General features: G+C 45.3%; 1 protein-coding gene across 5 annotated transcripts in view; it reads left to right on the top strand.

Annotated features, from left to right (window-relative positions):
- Positions 1 to 13: 13 nt before the first annotated feature.
- The window catches only part of ANKIB1 (ankyrin repeat and IBR domain containing 1), a 107,762-nt gene continuing 93,056 nt past the window's right edge, over positions 14 to 14,719 (top strand). For 4 of the 5 annotated variants that reach the window (XM_054814058.1, XM_054814056.1, XM_054814054.1 and 1 more), the window contains exon 1: positions 14 to 478. The gene's annotated coding sequence lies outside the window, so the exon portion shown is untranslated. Of the gene's footprint in view, positions 479 to 606; positions 748 to 14,719 lie in introns of those variants that run through there. The other variant, XM_054814055.1, reaches the window with a different exon arrangement.

Genomic DNA, 14,719 nt, shown 5'->3' with positions numbered 1-14,719 from the left:
AGCCCCGCGGGCCTCAGCTGCCGATGAGTTTCCGGGTCGGCGGCCTCAACTTCTGCTGCTGCCGCCGCCGGTTGTTGACCGCGGGCGGAGAAAGAGGGAGAGAGACTGGGCTGCGGGCGGGGAGTAGGAGGTGCTGCCGGCAGGCAGGGCAGCGCTGAGGCGAAGCAGCCGCCCGGGCGCGGGGAGCGTCGCCGGCAGCCGTCAGTGCCGCCACGCCGCCAGGAGCCGCCGCCGAACAAAGGGGCACCGAGACGGCGGCAGCCGCAACGCCCTGCCCGCGCAGAGGGAGCCTCGCCGCCGGGCGGGCACTCCCCACCGTTTCAGCCGCTGAGTGACGGCCCCGGCGGAGCGGGCGCTCCAGGGGGCGCCGTATCCGGAGCGGAGCGGGAGAGAGGAGCGACCGCTGAGCAAATGGAGGCGCTGGGTGGCCGGCGCGGAGGCGCCGGGATGGGCCGGGGAGAGCCCCTGTGAGGAGCCGGTGAGTGCCCCGCGGCGCTGGCGGCGATCCCGGCGCCGCCTGGGGAGGCTCGGGCGGGGTCCGCGGGGCTGCGAGAAGGCAAAGCGAGGCGAGTCCGGCCGCGGGCGCAACGGGGAGACTTTGCATATCTGGGCGTCGGCAGCCCGTCGCATCGCGGGTGCGGCGGGGCGGGAGGCGGCTCCGGGGGCGCTCAGCTCTTCGTCGCGGTTGGCAGGCGAGGGGAGCGGAGGGGAGGACGTGAGAGCAGAGGGTAGCCCCGGCGTGCCGAGGTAAACAAGCCGCAGGTTTTCGAGGCTGGCCGTTCCCGGGTGCGGCGGCGCTGCCGGTTTGGGGACGGCCCCCGGGCAGGGGGCTGTGAGGAAGCGTAATGGCGGGAGGCGGTGGGCCGCTGGGGTGGGTTGTTCGTGGAGGGGAGAGACACCGCCTCCGGCCTAGGCTCTAGCCAGGCGCCGCGCCCCGCGGTGGCGGACGGCGGAGGGGGTCTCGCCCGGAAACCGGCCGGGTGGGGGGCTTGGTGGCAGCAGCACCGGGGCGGCGGGGCTTCCTCGGCCGGGACCGTCGGAAAGTTTGGAGCTGCCTGCTGGCCTCGCTTCAGCCAGCTCCCGCTGTTGAGCTCATGCCCGCCTTGTTCGCAGCCTGGAAATTTTGCCTTGAAGGCAAAAGGGAAAAAGTGCGAGCGGCCGGAGCGGGAGCATGTGCTGCTGGGTGAGCTGTGACAGCGTAACCTTGCTTCCAGGCTGGGTAACGCGTCCTGAACAGTCTGTCTTCAATGAAACTGAACGCTCGCGATCTCGTGTTTTAATTTTATTTTTTTCTCAGAGAAAAAAAATTGAGTTTTGATACTGTAACAGTTTTATGTAAGTAGCAGTGTCACTCTCCCAGGCATGTCTAAACACGTTCTGGAAATTGGGCGACTTTTAAGAGTGAAGAACCTTGATAATTCATGACTGCTCAGTCTGTCTTTTATTTACAGATCAGATAGTACGCAGAGGAAATGTGGAGTCACAAAAACATGCTCTGCAGAGTAGGGCACTAATACTACAGCTTAAATTGTAATGATGGAGGGGGTCAATGCAATCTAAGCATTGTTAATTGCACTTTCTTCTTTGTAACGCGCTCTTTTTTGAGTGCATTTCTGTGCTTACCAGTTCCAGAGACGGTGTTTTAGTTGTAGGCATAACATCAATCGGAGTACTGTAATTTAAGTATGTTCCATTGAGAGACCGCTTTTGAGAGAATTATTAGCTGTAGAGGTTAACGAGAGGAGGTTGTGTCTTCTGTACATGTATATGTGTTTTATCCTTACTTTCATGTCTTTTGCTTTTCAATATGAAGTGTGGTGGATTAGTTTCTCTTTAATCTCTCTTGAGTACAGTGGAAAAATACTCTTCTTCCATGAAAAAAAAAAAAAAGGCTGTAGTCATATGGAAAGCAACAGCATTTTTCAACTTCTAAGAACATGTGACTTACTTAATTGAGGTGTCTACACAGAAGTGAAGTGGTAGAATTTATAGCAACTTTTTTTTTCTTTTCCTGGACATGGAACTAGTAAATGGCTATCCTTACAGATAAGAGACCAAATTACAGAAGGGGCTTCTGGAAACTTTAATTCCAAGGCTTTCTGTGGTCCTTTACTCAAGCAATTCCTTCTTTAACAAATTTTAGTTTAGTCCTTAAAATAATAAAATATTTTAATAATACAGTATATTATTCCTGAATAAAAATATTACTAGAAATCTACTAAAAAGCTAAACAATGTTGGTGGTACTCTATCTTCATAGATATATATATAAAAATATATATATGCATCACCAGAATATTATGAATGAAAATTAATTAAAAAAGAAAACCAAAACCAGTGGCACTATTATAATAATAATAATAGTATCCAATAGCCAAAAGACAAAAATTAAGCAAGTAAGTTTTATGCAGTCCCTCTAATTTTTACTTGTGCCATACACGTCTAGGTAGGACTAGTTATGTACATATGTAAGTACATGATTAGGCTTATTGAAAAAAGACAGAGACATTCCTAGACCTAGTTATATATTGTATGTAAGTTTACACACATCTGTTTGTTATATGTTCCTATCAGACAAACACACTCCAGAAAACTAAAGGAAACTAATCATGTAAATTTAGAAGGGAATGCCTTCTATAGCTGTCAGCTTTTGTTCAATGGAACAGCTGTAAAAAATGGGTTTAGAAAATGTCATTATGTCTTTGTTCACTATATAAGACCTTGTTAACACTATGGCTGATTTAATTTGTCCTGAGCAGTTTCTCACCCACTGGTCTGTGACACCTCTGCTGTGATTTATTAGCACATTGCTTTTTCTTTCAGTAATAGAGCTTTGTTTATTGTTAACTAGTTGGGTTAGCAAGGTTTGTGGTGGTTTTTTTTTTTTTAGTGGGATGGGCTTTTTAATTTTTTGTGGGTTTTTTTTAGTTTTCTTGTTTTGTGTATGTGTAGTTTGGTTTGTTTTTTGTTTTAGCTCTGCTGTTTACATGTCATGTCGTTACCATTACCTGACTAGTTAATTAACTTCATTTCGGAATCTGAAAACTTGAAGTTGTCACTACTGAAATTTTGTTGCTTTTGGTAAGGTGACTCATGCCATTAAGAAAAAAAATTGAGAAGCTGGAGGTTATAAATATGTGTGCTGAACCAGTTATGTTTCTAATCACATTACTGTATTTGCATAATTGATAATGATACATAGCAAAGAGAGATCTGTTTTGCTTGAAAAGCAGCCCTGTGGAAATTCTGAAATGTTCAAAATGATAGGGAAAGTTGTGTTTTCAACACCATCATCATCAAAGAGTTTTACTGCTTTCCCTCCCTCCTCCCAAAATATGTCACATATTTTTCCATTGAGCATTACTGAAATCACACATATGTGTAAATTTTAGGGGCAAAGGATATTTTTTCATGCAAGATTATATTACATTAAAAGTTCAAGCCGGAGAACTCAGCCTAGGGTTTAAAAACCTGCTAGTTTTCTTCAGAACCACTAAATGTCTTCCAGATTTAAAGTGGAACCAGTAAAAATGGTCTTTGTGTGCCATTGTGGAAGGCCAAGCACAAGGTCCTCCACCTGGGCTGGGGCAATCCCCAATATCAATACAAACTGGGGGATGAAGGGATTAAGAGCAGCCCTGCAGAGAAGGACTTGAGGATACTGGTGGACAAAAAATTGGACATGAGCCAGCAATGTGCGCTTGCAGCCCAGAAAGCTAACAGCATCCTGGGCTGCAGAGAAAGAAGCATGGCCAGCAGGTGATTCTACCCCTCTACTCCGCTCTTGTGAGACCCCACCTGGAGTACTGCTTCCAGCTCTGGGGGCCCCAGTACAAGAAAGACATTGAGCTTTTGGAGAGAGTCCAGAGGAGGGCCACAAAGATGATCAGAGGGCTGGAGCACCTCTCCTGTGAAGACTGGCTGAGAGAGTTGGGGTTGTTCAGCCTGGAGAAGAGAAGGCTCTAGAGATACCTTGTTGCAGCTTTTCAATATATAAAGAGGGCTTACAAGAAAGATGGAGCGGCTTTTTACCAGGGCCTGTAGTGAGAGGACAAGGAGCAATGGTTATAAACTGAAAGAGGGTAGATTTAGATTGGAAATAAGGAAGAAATTTTTTTACGATGGGGGCGGTGAAACACTAGAACAGGTTGTCCAGAGAAGTTGTGGATGCCACACCATCAGAAGTGTTCAGGGTCAGGTTGGATGGGCTTTGAGCAACCTGTGATCTAGTGAAAGATGTTGCTGCCCATGGTAGGAGGGTTGGACGTGATAATCTTTAAAGCTTCCTTCTATCCCAAACCATTCTGTGATTCTCTGATTATTTTTTTTTCTGAGGAATATTAGATTGTCTTCTCTAGTATCACTGAAATAGTATGTTTTTCATTCCAAGCTGTCTTAATTTATGTTTTTATACATATGTATCTATTTATCTGTCTCATCTCAAAAAATGCAAATAAGTATAGCCATAGCAGAATATCTTCAGTTTATTAGTTTAAAAATCACTTTGGAGAAAGATAGATACCAGTCAGTTGCTCTGTTGTCCTTTTTTAAAATGTTTTCTGAATTCCCTTTACCCTCTGTGCTTTGTTAACAGTACAGTCCTTACTTTATGCTTCTTTATTTTTAGTCTCACATACCTTAAATTGTACTATGGAAACAGAAAGAAATTAAGTAAGTGTCTGTAAAATTAGCCAGAGTTTTCTCTTATTGGTGTGCAGAGGTGGTCTGAGGGAGACCTTGTTATTTCCCCGATCCTCTTCCTGTATTCTTGTTTTTAGTAATTGAAAGTAATTTTCAGAATTTGCAAACGTCTCATATATTATATAGATTAACATTTCAAATTCACATTTATGTGTATCCTTAACTATCCTATTTTCCAAACAAGAGAATCACTATGGTTTTAGATAAGACAAACACTGATTTTGACCTGAAGCTACTTTGTAGTACTGCTAGTATCCTTGAATTTTCTTTAAGTGATTTTGTTGGAGTTGCTTAAGAGAGATTTTCATTTAGTGGTTTACTTTGATTCATATTTTAAAGCACATAAATTCTGAACTCTTGACTGTTGAAGGATAATTGCAGTAAAAATACGTTAACAGGTTGTAAATGGATTACTCCAGGGAAATAGAAGGGCCTCTCTGCTGAATGCCTGGGATCCTTCCTGGCTCAGGTGGCTTTACAGAGCAGCTGCATGACAGTGTTGTCTGTAGAGTTCCTCTTGTAACTGTTCTTGTTCAGTTCTGTACTAACAAGGAAGACGAGGGGCCAAAATGAATTCTCTAAGTTTTATGTTGGTGCCTAATCTTGCACCTAGGAATCAATGCTTGCACACAGTCTGCAGTATAGTAACGTTATTCTTTGATGATAAGTTAATGTAGTTTAAATATTACATCATGACAACTGAGGCAGTGTATCATTAATTATGTATAAAATAGTTCTGATGTGCAGGCTTCTATGTTGGAGAAAACTTCATTAAATCTCTTGGGGATTTTCCCTACTTAAGGGAGTTTCCCAGCGGCTTGTGCTTACTGTTTTGACATACGTGAAGAACTTACAGGATGCGTGATATGGAGGATTCCCTATCCTCTTTCCATCTGGCTGAACGTAGTGACTTAAGGGATAGGGGTCAGTGGCAACAAGTTCCTGCCCGGCACAGCAGGCACATCTGCTCTGTGACTACCCCACCTTCCCAGGTGCCCTTGCGTAATAGGTATGAGGCTCTGCAAGTGGAACCAAACAATAACGAGGATGATGGTTCATCTAGCTTGGAGGTGTCACTGAGGTTAAGTCTGCCTCCACCCTGCATCAAAACCTCTCCCATAAAGGAAAAAAAAAGACAGGTCATTCTCATAGGAGACTCCCTTCTAAAAGGGACAGAAGACCACACAGACCAGACTCACTTCTTAGGGAACTCTGCTGCCTCCCTGGGGCCTGGGTTAAAAATGTGAAGAGAAGGCTTCCTACCTTGATACGGCCCTCGGATTATTAGCCATTACTGATTTTTTTCAAGTAAGCAGCAATGAAGTTACAACAAGAAATCTGAGGGCAAGCAAGGACACTTCAGGGCCTTGGGACAACTGGCTAAGGGATCAGGAGCACAAGTAGTGTTCTTCTGTCCTTTCAGTTGCAGGGAATGATGAGGGAAAATACAGGAAGAGCCAGTAGATCAATACCTCTGAGCCTGGTGTCACCAGCAGAATTTTGGGGTTTTTGATCATGGGTCAGTTTACATGATACCAGGCCTGTGTGTGACAGACAGGCTACACCTGGGGAAAAGGATCTGTACACAGGAGTTAGCAGGGCTCATTGAAAGAGCTTTAAACTAGATTTGAAGGGGGAAAGGGTTAAAACCAGGCTCCATAGAGATAAGCCTGGGGGCAACATGCCAGTGTTTCAGGGACAGTGTGATAGCGAGGTCCTCCAGTCTGCCATCTCAGTGGAGGTAGAGGATGAAGGTCCATGTGGCAGCAAAGACACAAGGCTTATTGATGTGTTAGAAACCATGGAAGTACCTCAGAATAATCACGTAGGAATTAGGGCTTCTCCCCCAAAAAAGGTGGCGGGATCAGTAGCCGAACTGAAGTGCATCTGCACCAATGCACGCAGCATGGGCAGCAAACAGGAGGAGCTGGAAACCATTGTGCAGCAGGAAAACTATGATGTAGTTGCCATCATGGAAACATGGTGGGATGACTCGCACAACTGGAGTGCTGCAATGGATGGAATGATCCCTCTTCAGAAGGGATAGGCAAGGAAGGAGAGGCGGTGAGGCAGTCCTGTACGTTAGGATGTGTTTTGATTGTCTAGAGCTTAATGATGATGGTGGTGATGGAGTTGAGTATTTATGGGTAAGAATCGGAGGGAACACCAACAAGGCAGATACCATGGTGGGAGTCTGTTATAGACCACCCAACTAGGATGAAGAGTCAGATGAAATATTCTATAAGCAGCTGGGAGAAGTCTTGCAATCACTAGCCATTGTTCTCATGGGGGACTTCAATTTACCAGGTGTCTGCTGGAAATAAAATACAGCAGAGAAGAAGCAGTCCAGGAGGTTCCTGGAGTGTGTGGAAGATAGCTTCCTGACACAGCTGGTGAGGGAGCCAACTAGGGAAGGCACCCCGCTGGGCCTGTTTGTGAACAGAGAAGGACTTGTGGGGGATGTGATGGTTGGAGGCTGTCTTGAGTATAGCAATCATGAAATGATGGAGGTTTTGATTCTTGGAGAAGTAAGGATGGGGGTCAGCAGAACTGCCACCTTGGACTTGCGGAGGGCAGACTTTGGCCTGTTTAGGGGCCTGGTTGACAGAGTCCCTTGGCAGGCAGTCCTGAAGGGCAAAGGAGTCCAGGAAGGCTGGACAGTCTTCAAGAAGGAAATCTTAAAAGTGCAGGAGCAGGCCATCCTCATGTGCTGAAAGATGAGCTGGCAGGGAAGAAGACTGGCCTGGCTGAACAGAGAGCTCTGGCTGGAACTCGGGGCTAAAAAAGGAGAGTTTATGACCTTTGGAAGATGGGGCGGGTAACTCAGGAGCACTACGAGGATGTCATGAGGTTACGCAGGGAGAAAATTAGAAGGGCCAAAGCCCAACTAGAACTTAATCTGGGTACTGCTGTAGAAGACAATAAAAATGTTTTTGTATATACATTAGCAACAGAAGCAGGGCTAAGGAGAATCTTCATCTGCTCTGGTTTTTGGCTGGGATAGAGTTAATTTTCTCAAGAAGCTGGGGAGGGGACATAGCTAGGACAGCTGACCCAAACTAGCAAAAAGGATATTTCATGCCATATGGTGTCATGCTCAGTATGTAAGGGGAGGGGGCTGGCCAGGGAGGAGGGATCGCTGCTTGGAGATGGGCTGGGCATTGGGTTCTGAGTGGTGAGCAAATTGCATTGTGTATCACCCATTTTGTATATTCTTTTTTTAGGGGTGGTGATGTTATTTTCCTCTTCCTTTGTGATCCTATTAAACTGTCCTTATCCCAACCCACAAGTTTTATCTTTTTCTTCCAATTCTGCTATCCATCCCACCGGGGGGGAGGAGTGAGCAAATGGCCTCATGGTACTTAGTTACTGTCTGGGGCTAAACCAGGACAGTCCTTTTGGGCACCCAACATGGGGCTTGAAGGGTTGAGATAACAGATCTGACCACAGCGTGTTAAAGCAAATTTGTTATATGCATTTATTATGTTAATCAGTCACTGGTCACAGTGATGCTTTGTTTGTTCATGTGGTTGTGTTATGTAAACCTTTACTTGCTGTATGTATTTCCTGCGGTGCTGTTTATCACCTCTGAGAGAGGGGTCAGGATTCTCATTTTGCTATATTGTGTAATATCAACTTATGATATGATAACATCACTGGTCGTGAGGTTAAGCTGGTATTTATATGTGGCGTTGCTGTCATACCCGTACCTTGGACGACATCTCTCAGAATTTATTAATAATTGCACCCAATCTATGGGTAAGATGGGGGGGGATACTTTATCTCACTCTTTCTCCTCCCCTTTTTCCTTCAGGCTAGTTACAACAGCTTTCCAGAATTTTGAATATCCTTGGGACGTTCAGGCCAGCATGCTCCTATTGCTAGGTCTCCTGAATGTGTTTCAAATGCTGTTTAGGGTTACAAAAAAGTGTTTTTTAAGCATACCACCCAGAGATCTGCCCCTACTCTGGACAGCTGTAGGTGGCATGGCATGTGGGAGAATATGGGCAGGTATTTAGAGAACTTCTCAACCCCAATGGTTTGGAACTTCACTCCTGAACAGCTACAGGACCCTGATAAAGTGATAGAATATTTGAAAGGAAAATGCTGAGGCTGTTCCAAAGAGGCACAACTTACCACCCTGTGCTGGGCCCTGGACAGTATCTACCAAACACTGCTTGATAGTAGACAGCACCATCAGGGGGAAGAGAGGGAAAACAGATTGGCAGGCACTGTGTCTACTCACACCCTGGCAACAGGCAGGCACTGTGGCTACTCCAACCCTGGTGACAGGCACTGCAGCTGAACCAAAAAAAAAAACCAACCCATGCTGGTATCAGTTGCCCTTATACAGATGAAATAATACACAAAAAAATCAGTTTGCTTAGTAAGGGGTGATGATGAACCAGGACTATCACGATAACAGAGGGAAGGGGCAGAACCAGAGATAATTACCTGATCCCTGTCCCTGAGTGAGCTGCAAGATATGCAAAAAGATTTCAGCTGCCATCCACGTGCGCACATCATTACCTGGCTGCTCTGATGCTGGGATAACAGGGCCAGTAGCCTGCAGTTAGGGGTAGAGAAGTCAAACAGCTGGGATCCCTGTCTAGGGAAGGGGGCATTGACAAAGCAATTGGAAAAAAAGGCAAAAGCCTTCAGCCTCTGGAGGTGACTTCTGTCAGGCATGAAGGAAAGGTATCCCTTCAGTGAAAATGTTGTATGTCATCCAGGCAAGTAGACCACCATGGAGAGGGGTATCCAATACATGAGGGAATTAGCTATGTGGGAGATGGTTTATTATGATCTGGACAATGTGCAGTTACCTACAGATCTGGATGAAATCCAATGTACATGACCCATGTGGTGGAAGTTTGTACGGAGCGCACCATCATCATATGCCAACTAATTGGCAGTGATAGACTAGAAAGGTGAAGAGGCACCAATGATGGATGAAGTGGCAGGCCAACTCTGGCAATATGAAGAAAGTCTCTCTTCTTCCCTTGTCTCAGATGTGGAGAAGCTGTCCTGGAACGTCCAGCAACTCAAAGAGAATATGTTCAATTCCCCCACCTGTATGTACTAGTATCTAATCTATTAGGAATAAGCATTCCTTTGCTCAAGAGAGAGGATATAGAGGGTAGACACCCTGAGGCACCCTGTGGTTTCACCTGCATGATCATGGAGAGGATATGAGGAAGTAGGATGGAAAACCTACATTGATCCTAGAGGCATGAGTACATGAGTTGCAAGAAAAAACAATCAATCACAAAAGGGGATTCTTTCAGGAAAAATGCTGCTCCAGTTTCCAGCAGGCAGTTCCCCAGACAGGTGGAGGAAAGGAACAACCGGGTTTATTGGACTGTGTGGATTCAATTGCCTGGCACGTCAGATCCACAAGAGTACAAGGCTCTGGTGAACACTGGTGCGCAGTGTACCCTAATGCCATCAAGGAAGAGATGCAACATATAGATGGGCTCATGGTCAAGGAGTGGATTTGACCATGGATGCTATCGCATAGGTTATCCATGAATGTGAAACATGCACTGCAAGCAAGCAAGTCTCTGTGGTATGGAGGACAATGGCTGAAATATAAATATGGGGAGGCCTGGCAGATTGATTATATCATGCTCCCACAAACCCGCCAAGGCAAGCAATATGTGCTTACAATGGTGGAAGCAACCACCAGATGGCTGGAAATGTATCCCATGCCCCATGCCACCTCCTGGAACACTATCCTGGGCCTTGAAAAGTAAGTCTTGTGGCAACATGGCACCCCAGAAAGAATTGAGTCAGACAACGGGACTCATTTCCAAAACAACCTCATAGACACCGGGGCCAAAGAGCATGTCATTGAGTAAGTGTATCACATCCCCTATCATGCACCAGCCTCAGGGAAAATCGAACAATACAACGGACTGCAAAAGACTACACTGAGAGCTATGAGAGGTGGGACTCTCAAACATTGGGGTATACATTTAGCAAAGGCCACCTGGTTGGTTAACTCTGGGGGGGTCTACCAATAGACCTGGCCCTACCCAATCAAAACTTTAACCTACTGTAGAAGGGGATAAAGTCCCCATAGTGCACAAGAAGAATGTGTTGGGGACGACAGTGTAAGTTAGCCCTGCTTCAGGCAAAGGCAAACCCATGCAGGGGATTGCTTTTACTTGAGGACCTGGGTGTACTTGGTGGGCAGTGCGGAAGGGTGGCAAAGTCCAATGATTTTGGGTGAGAATAGCCAATGATTTGAATTGTATGATGTTAATTGCTAAATAACCCTGCCATTGTATGTCATCACTGCTACAATTGCTATGTGCCAGATCAATGGTATTACAGTAAGAATCACTGAAATTAACAAAGGATGAACTTTGATAAAACTGCACAAAGTGCACTAATGATGGAACTAGAACTGGCTTCAGCACCCAGTGCCCAGCAACTTTGTCAAAATCAACATCTTCAACTGGCAGACCATGGGCATGGGCCATGCCAGATACACCAGCCACAGGCTCCAGAAGTAGCATGCAAGAATCCAACAGCACACACCATCTTTCCTGCCCTGAAAGACTGTTATGATAGATGGAGTCCGAAGTCATGGATTAAATTAACTCAATGGACATTTTAGAGAGGTGGCCCATAGATTAAGGGAATGATATCTGCACGTGTGTGTGTATATATATATATCTATATCAAGATATGTGTGTGTATATATATCTCAAAGAGAGGAAGAGTGACGGTGATTAATTGGAAAGTGTAGGATCTGTGTATGATGTAGATGGTATAGAATAAGTAGTGGATAATGTCCTGGTTTTTGACTAGGACAGAGTTAATTTTCACGAGAAGCTGGGAGGGGACACAGCTAGTACAGCTGACCCAAACTAGCCAAAGAGGTATTTGATACCATGTGACATCATGCTGGGGGGGGATGGGGGGATGGGGGGACAGACACACGACTGTACAGGGAGGAGGGATTGTTGCTGGGGGATGGGCTGGGCATCAGGTACTGGGCAATGAGCAAATTGCGTTCTGTGTTACCCACCTGCTTTGTGTATTCTTTTATTAGTAGTAGTGTTGTTATTTTCCTCTTCCTTTGTTGTCCTCTTAAACTGTCCTTACCCCAACCCATGAGTTTTATCTTTCTCTTCTGATTATCTTCCCCATCCCACCGTGTGTGGGGGAGGAGTGAGTAAGCGGTGGTGTTTAGTTGTAGGCTAGGGCTAAACCATCCTTTATTGTATGCGAGAGGGAGACTTAGTAGCAAGGGATGAGGAAAAGGCTGAGGTACTTAACACCTTCTTTGCCTCAGTCTTTCATAGCAAGACCAGCTGTTCTCTGGGTACCTAGCCCCCTGAGCTGGAAGACAGAGATGGGGAGCAGAATGAAGTCCCCATAATCCAAGGGGAAACAGTTGGTGACCTGCTATACCACTTAGACACACACAAGTCTGTGGGGCTGGATAGGATCCAACCAAGGGTACTGAGGGAGCTGGCGAAGTGCCCACCAAGCCACTTTCCATCATTTATCAGCAGTCGTGGCTAACTGGGGAGGTCCCAGTTGACTGGAAGTTAGCAAATGTGACACCTATCTACAAGAAGGACTGGAAGGAGGATCCAGGAAACTACAGGCCTGTCAGTGTGACCTCAGTGCCAGGGAAGGTTATGGAGCAGATCATCTTGAGTGCCATCATGTGACACATACAGGACAAACAGGTGGTCAGGCCCTGTCAGCATGGGTTCATGAAAGGCAGGTTCTACTTGACTAACCTGATCTCCTTCTGTGACGAGGTGACCCTCTTAATGGATCAGGGAAAGGCTGTGGATATTGTCTGCCTAGACTTTAGTAAAGCCTTTGGCACTGTTTCCTACAGCATTCTCCTGGAGAAACTGGCTGCTTATGGCTTGGATGGGTGTACTCTTCACTGGGTAAAAAACTGGCTGAATGGCTGGGCCCAAAGAGTTGTGGTAAATGGAATTAAATCCAATTGGCAGCTGGTCGTAAGTGGTGTTCCCCAGGGCTCAGTATTGGGGCCACTTCTGTTTAATCAACAATCTGAACAAGGGGATAGAGTGCACCCTCAATAAGTTTGCAGACAGCACCAAGTTGGGTGGGAGTGTTGATGTGCTTGAGGGTAGGAAGGCTCTGCAGAGGGATCTGGAGAGGCTGGATCAGTGGGCCAAGGCCAGCTGTACAAGGTTCATCAAGGTTCAGTGCTGGGTCCTGCACTTGGGTCACAACAACCTCATGCAATGCTACAGGCTTGGGGAAGAGTGGCTGGAAGGTTGCCCGGCGGAAAAGGACTAGGGGGTGTTAGTCGATAGCCGGCTGAATATGAGCCAGCAGTGTGCCAAGGTGGCCAACAGCATCCTGGCTTGTATCAGAAATAGTGTGGACAGCAGGACTAGGGAAGTGGTCATCTCCCTGTACTCAGCACTGATGAGGCTGCACCTTGAATACCGTGTTCAGTTTTGGGCCCCTCAGTACAAGAAAGACATTGAGGTGCTGGAGCATGTCCGAAGAAGGGCAACGAAGCTAGTGAAGGGACTGGAGCACAAGTCTTATGAGGAGCAGCTGAGGGAACTGGGGTTGTTTAGTTTGGAGAAAAGGAGGCTCTCTACAACTACCTGAAAGGAGGTTGTAGTGAGGGTGTTGGTCTCTTCTCCCAAGTAACAAGCAATAGGACAAGAGGAAGTGGCCTCAAGTTGCGCCAGGGGAGGTTTAGATTGGATATTAGGAAAAATTTCTTCACCAAAAGGGTTGTCAAGCACTGGAACACACTGTCCAGGGAAGTGGTTGAGTCCCTATCCCTGGAGGTAGGTAGAAGACTTGTAGATGTGGTGCTTAGGGACATGGTTATGTGGTTGGACTTGGCAGTGTTAGGTTTATGGTTGGACTTGGTGGTCTTAAAAGGTCTTTTCTAACCTAAACAATTCTATGATTCTAACTGCTTTGGTGTAGCCTGCCATGCTATATAGCATTCTGGGAAGTAGAAAGTTAGTTATTGGCTGCAAATATCTCTTTGCTGCATTTAGGTTTTCCTTTTCTCTCCAACAAAAATAACGACATTAAAAACATATGCTTTTATTGTGAAAATAGCATCCCCAGAAGCATATGAGTAAGTAAACCAAAAAGACTTTTGGAAATACTGCAGTCACCAAGTTCCATGGAATAAGGACTGTCATGTGGTAGTCAATGTTGTATATTCATTTTAAAGGAGTATTTTTAAACTGCTGTGAACCACTTAGTTGTTGCTTTATAATAAAGGCTGTGGTCAAAAATACAGTCTAGGCATTTCCAGGTCACTGTGCTATTTTGAGTGAATTCTTAAGTTTGCTGGAATGATCCAAACTATTCCATTTATATTTACAGTTGATGGTCTGTAAGGCATTGGCATAACCCTCTCTCACTTCAGCATTCTGAAACAAAGCACAGTTTAGAGGAAAAGATCAAGAATGATTGGTTTCTGGACCATCTGCAAGACTGTGTACAATACAAGTCAGTTTAAGAACCTTGACTTCTAGAAAGTGGACGATAGGCTTTGAAAACCAAAAGAACCTGAAGAGGGTTGTTTTGCTATCGAAGAGACCAATTGGTTGTAGGTTATTCTTTCTATTAAGCAAGAAAGTAAATCACCACTTGTATACCTCCTACATATAACTTTAAGAAATGTTTGTAATTTGGGGCCATTTTTCTGTAATGTGGAATAAGTTCTTACATTTAAGTGTGGGGTTTTTTTTCAGGAATCATTATCAGAGGTAGGAAGATAATGCTTATTAAAGAAAAGGTCCATTGCTTGTTTTCAAATTTTGGGTTAACTTAAAGTACTAAAGTACATTTCATGGAGGCAGATTTTTTTCTTATTCATGCAGTACCTTTAAATCTAATGCATTTAAAACCTTTTCCATTTATGCAAGTTAACAAAAGTATAACTTGTCAATATGAATTTTGTTTATATCCTTGAACCATGATGGCTACTACTGTTGAGGTTTCTGTTACTTCTCTTCTATACAGTGTCTCTGCCG

Source organism: Grus americana, chromosome 2 (genome assembly GCF_028858705.1).
Source record: "Grus americana isolate bGruAme1 chromosome 2, bGruAme1.mat, whole genome shotgun sequence".
Classification (NCBI taxonomy): domain Eukaryota; kingdom Metazoa; phylum Chordata; class Aves; order Gruiformes; family Gruidae; genus Grus; species Grus americana.
The sequence above is the reverse complement of the archived record's forward strand: the minus strand, read 5'-3'. Positions and strand labels throughout refer to the sequence as shown.